Source organism: Sinohyriopsis cumingii, chromosome 6, assembly GCF_028554795.1.
Source record: "Sinohyriopsis cumingii isolate HCF-2022 chromosome 6, ASM2855479v2, whole genome shotgun sequence".
Taxonomy (NCBI): domain Eukaryota; kingdom Metazoa; phylum Mollusca; class Bivalvia; order Unionida; family Unionidae; genus Sinohyriopsis; species Sinohyriopsis cumingii.
In genome coordinates this window covers 25,191,477-25,197,652 of record NC_142966.1, presented here as the reverse complement: position 1 = coordinate 25,197,652, position 6,176 = coordinate 25,191,477, and positions in this window count along the sequence as shown.

Genomic DNA, 6,176 nt, shown 5'->3' with positions numbered 1-6,176 from the left:
GACACTCGTTATAAGAGCATTGAATCCGAGCTAATGTTTTGCTTGAAGATTGCTGAAGGTAATTCGCTTATGTTGATTTGTTATGTGATTTCTTTCTGGCTCAATATTTAATTCAAATAATTGAGTTTGTTCGATCTGTTGTATTGATTCCTGATACATTTAACTGTATATGTCCACGGTATACTGTCTCTACTTCTATATTCTACAACACGATTGTAATGGTATCATTTGAACAGGTAGTTGATTGCTGTAAATGCAGAGTCCTTAGAAATTGCTTCCCTAATAATGAGCCCTGCCAATCACATTTTATCAAGCTACCATTTTTTAAATTTGCACCCTTGCTGACATGGCTTCTTTGATTTTAACCCCAATTAAAACAGTGTTCTCTTCTCGTGTATACTGAAACATTTAGAACACAAGAAGAAAACATAAGAAAAAGAAGAGATGAAAACAGGAGCACTACAATGAATAAATGAACAAAATATACTGCAACAGAGTAGTCGTCAGACTAACTTACACAACACAAGTTTATAATTTATCTAGCACAAAAGTAAATCTGAAAATAATTGCTTCTCTGCTAAGTGAATAAATGGTTATTCTTCACAATGTGAAGTCTGTGTGAAGATATTGATGCCAGATATTTCATTCCTGATGCTACATTTTGATCTATCAGATCCAAATCAATAGAGAAAATATATTTATTTGGGTCAATAGCCAAACATATGGAAGGCGGTTGAAACACACCGCACTAAAATAAACTCCCACAATATCGCATTCAGAAGGTCACATAGAGATGAATTCATTGCAATCGATATGATTGGGGGACGTTTGAACAGTATTGCATAACCTATTTTCCAATTTTCCAGTTAAAATATATCTGCATGATAAACAGAAGCTTTTGCAATAATTAATGTTGTATCAATGATTCTAAAGGGCACGTATTTCTAACAGCAATCAACCGGTACACATTCAAGTTAAAAGAATTTAAACATTCTTATATTCGTAATGTGTAATATGTATCAAACCGAATTTTGAAAGTTTTCAAGTTAGCATTTAGGGCAGGTAGAGGCAACCTCTGTTTAAATAACGAAACTCAAGTGCACTATCTTAGTTTGTTTTAAGTGTTGTAGTTCATCAGTTTCATTGATAGTACAGTGTACCCTATAAACTATGAAATAAACGTCTTAAAAATGGTAGCACCTATGCTATTGACAAAGACTTTAAATGTGATTTTGACTTAGTTGCAAAGTATTTTTCAGATATTTTAGCTAACTCTTAACCAGTTCTTTCTGTTTATATTCCATTTGCGATATGTCTGATTACTTATTATTACTATCATATTGGTATTTGATGAGTCACGAATGTGTGCCTATCTTTTTCTGACATTTCTAAACGAGATTTTCATGTGCCGTGTGAACGTTTTAAAAATCATCTTTACGTGAAAGGGTTGACAATTCTTTAATTCATGCGTTATTCCGTGATCTCTATGTATGTTTCATAACATTACAATTCATATTGGACAAATTTGAAAACCATTCTTGGATGTGTTTTGTGGTAGGTTTAGCTCAATTTTAAACAAGTCGCTGGATTTTAACAAATCGTTACTGTATCCCAAGAAACTATCGCATTGCATAGCCATGTGAATCGAACCCAAACTATGCCGTCACTACCAACGTCAGGTTACAATATCAGTTTTGAATCTGTACTCAGCGTCATGTTTTCAGATAGGTCGTATCCATGCTCCTCTAAAACAAAAGTTAACGTTTAACAGTATCCATTGCTTCCGAAAAGGACTGTATTATCAATGACAAATGTTTATTTTAGATATCAGAAATGTTTTTGGCTTTTATGTAAAATATTGAATAGCTGTTGCAATACATTTTAAATGCACGAAATCACTTTACGATGTGAACGATAATTAGGTGAGTTAAAGAATTTTTACATTTTTCTAAATCGTTAAAAGGTACTATATTTCTTAACTTTATATTTTAGCAGATTTATCTATCATAGAGTTATAAAGTTTTAAACGAAATATTTACCTCCTGCAAAAATCATGTTTGTATTTGGAACATTCTGTACAATTAAACATTTTTCTGCAAGTAGATCTTTTGTCTGTATGCATGCATTCACGTGTAACTCTGTATGAATTTTGTCTAAATCGTCTTATCTCTATTGCAGTAATATAATTGCAATATCGTTTTGCACGTCTGGCACATTGTGTTTCGTTTCTCCAGTTCGCATAGTAATTTTCTCTCTGCTGCATCTGTAGTATTTTGTAAAATGTTTCACCACTGATGATGTTTTCTCAAATATTGATTGTAGTTACTATTTCTGTCTGTAGTATATTTCTGCTGCTATCTGCCAAATAAATTTTCTGACAAAATCTAACTTTTTAAATATGTACATCTGCACGTTGTTACAGCTCTAGCAGATTTTATCTCTGTTTCATAATTTTTATGTAGAAATTCACACCGGTTTAACTGATTATATTAACTTTAAGCCTAATGTTTGTCTTTATCTGATTTATATATTTATTAAATTGGGTGATGTGAAAACTCATCGAATATGTCAAGTTTTCAGCATCGTAGACTCATTTGGTACACATGATTGTTCCATCTTCAATGAAATACTTTAAACTAAGTTCAAATGTTCCCATGATTACACCAACATTTATATGTTTTAGTTTGCAGGATATTGCATTATGTCAATACATTTTCATCATTATTATATGTAGATGAAATTGCCTAATAGGTTTAATAGTATCTATCTTTTCGAATTTCCAGTATGTTAAGATATTACTCTTTGCAATTGCAGTCGCCATAATAATCAGATAATGTTATGTGAGTGTACCCAAAAGCAGCTTATCGCTGATGTGCTTGGATGCATTATGTTCCTCAATGTGTTAATTAACCTACCATGTATGCTTTTGTTTGTTAATCTTATAGTGTACAGTATCCACATTCATTATTAAAGAAATGAAAGACATTTTTAAAAATAAATAGAAATATGGCATGCTCCTTAATACTGCTATTTATTAATTGTTTCTTGCCACCATTATTAGTTTAAATGACTAAAAGGTTTTCTCGATTCACTAGAGTTCATTTCTTACTAACATTTCTTCTTAAGAGCTTTTCAACTTCGTATGAGTCATTTTCTTTGAAGAAGAATGCTAAAAATATACACAGTGTATATTCTTGCTTCATGTCCTGCAGTTTCTAAATCCTGGGATACCATGAAATCAGATTCCAAATTTTAAACATTTCCTTCAAAACGTTAGGAAGGTAGAATTTGCAAAAATATTTTAAATAAATTTACCGGTAAGTATGCTTTGAATGTAGATACCGCAGACGTAGTTAAACTAAGATAATATCAAAGATTAATTCATACATTTACCCCGTTGCCTTAATTTCTTGCTTCATATGTAGGCGCGACTATTGATCTTTGAATGCCGATTTTGTAATCTCATCTGGTTTCACGTAAACGTCAACATTATCAGTGAAGTATATTCACATCATTAACTTTATGATTCTGTCCATCATTTCAGCCATGTTTCTGTTTTAAATTTGAAATGTATTCACTGTCTCGCATACAGTCCTAACTTTGTTTCTTAAAAAACTCTTTTCCCATGACAAACTATATTTTTCAGGCCTTCTGTCTTTGAGTATTTCACTTGGTGAATAGTGACTGTCATCTCACTCTTTCTTTCATTTTATATTTTTCAGCACATATCTGTAAAAACGATCTCTTTCAAAACTAATTGCATCAATTGTCGTTTTCATATTTGCATGTCAAAAACATCTTGTCTATCACTTTCATGCAAGTAAACAAAATAGGCTCTTTTCGTAAGATAATTTTGCCGTTGTATGTAATTTGTTGGAAAACTATTCATAATTTTAATTAGGAACACTTATTTTCACGATATACGGATAGGTATGCATAGAAATGTCTTTTCTTGGTCGTAGTGAAGATTTCTTAAACTCTGGCATGTATCTGTTATGTCCGATGTAAAGGTGACTATTTATAACATTAAAAATATGACTGATTCTACATATCAATTGCAAAACCGCATCAATGTATACTAAAGGCCTGTAACATTAAAAGAAAATATGTGCGGTCCAGAAAGTGTTTATTCGGGAATTATAAGGCTTGAAATTTAATTTAAACGGTTAGAACGTACGTTTGTACAAATTTATGCGAGAGATACCATCAGTGTTTTCTTATCGCACATACTTGTTGGTGCTTTAATAATATGAATACACCAGAAAAGTCTTTTGCATAGGAAAACTGGATTTAAAGCCGCAATAAATATGTTCTCTCTGTATTTTCAATCAGGACACTGCTTGCAACATTTACTCCTCTTCGATATATAGTTTTGCAACAAATTCCATTTTCAGTATATTTCCATAATGTATGCTTTATCAACCTCATGTATTCGAATACTTTCTTTACTTTACACGTAAACAACGCCATTATCTCTTATTGAGGTGAAACTTGAATTATCGTAGAATGAATTTCTAGAAAACATTACGCGGGAAACATAGTCAAGAAGAAGGAAAGTGTTACATGTCTACCAGATGTACTGGTCAAATGACATCTGAAATTGCTGTCAGTTACGGTTGAATGAGTCACGGTAGAATACTGTTTCGTTGCAAGTAATTTCATTTCATCTTCATCCATAAATAATTGTGTTATCTCTCTGCTCAGAGCTTGGGTATGACATCTGCTTATTGTCACATATGGCAATACACGAGACGGATAAAGATGCGTACAACATCAACTTCAATTTCATAATATTCACAGAAACGGTACAATAGCCTAAAGTTGCCATAAGCTAACATCTTAACACATTACTTGTCATTTAAAGGAACGACTTACACAGCTTGGAAATACTGAGTATCTGCCAATAAAGCTGCTAGAGATATATGCAGGATGACTATGTTTAGTATAGCTATAGATCAAAACGTACTCTTTTCCACACGCTAAAATAGTTGAATATCCTGCAAGACGCCAAAACCCTTTGCTCCCGCTGATAATTATATCATACGATTTCCAGAAATTTCGTCGTTGATTTGTTATCAGGCTTGAAACAACTACGTAAACAGGTCTTAGCTTTTCTTTCTTTCAAGGCAAATCACATCAATATACGTACAAATACAATTTACATTTAAAAACGAATATTAGGTTAGTACTACCCCTTTTTAAGAAAAGGAAGAAGATAAATGTTTCAAAATTGTGAGAAACTTACTGAACATTGGAAATGACCATGGGAGAAATGAACTCTATTATTACAAAGTACATTTTTTGGCAAATGTCGTGACAGCAACACTTCCTTTCCAGTACAGGAAGGTGGTGATTACAAACATGTAGAATTTGCAAAATATAAAGAGTAATTATCTGATAATTGGTGCTTAGCCCATAAAGATTGTCAATATCAGAAAAATCACAGACAAATCATATTATTTGAAGAGTTTAATAATTGGGTCCATAGTGACGTTAAGGTTAGCCTTGATGAGGACAAGGTGAAAACGTTAGAAAAATGAAGCTCGTACTACTGACGAGGATTCCTTAGCTGATCAGGTTTATATGATCAATAAGACTTCCACACAGCAGACATCTGGTTAAACCGAAACAACTTTCAATCTAATACGAGCATTTACAAATTTAAATCTGGCACAACCTTAAGAAATCAATCTTTGTTGACATAGATCAGAAATCGTTGTCACTTACTATGTAATCAAATTGCAATGAGAAATAGCACACTATTTATGATTGTTCGAAATTGAAAAAAGCAACAGAATCGAGACAGACCTATTCCTCATGCTCTTATTTTAAAACGGTCTGGGTTCAGGGTCATGTATTGGAAGCACTATATTTATTGGGTCAAACGAACCCGAGTACGATTTTATTATGGAGAATTATGAGCCTTTCATGCCGAACGGTTCGATATCATTTACAAGTGATTGTACCAATGGAATCCTAATTCAAACTTTATGGGGTCACTGGGGCTTCTCAGGATCTTTTATTATCAAAGACTGTGCCTTTCTCAGAAAAATCTTCTTCTAATAAACGTTTTCTTATTCATCGAGTAGAGTGCGGGTTTCTTAATGTATGTCCCTATTGTGTAAATTTATAATTTGTCTCAGGACCCTTGACAGTCGCAACAGTAAAGTCTTTGC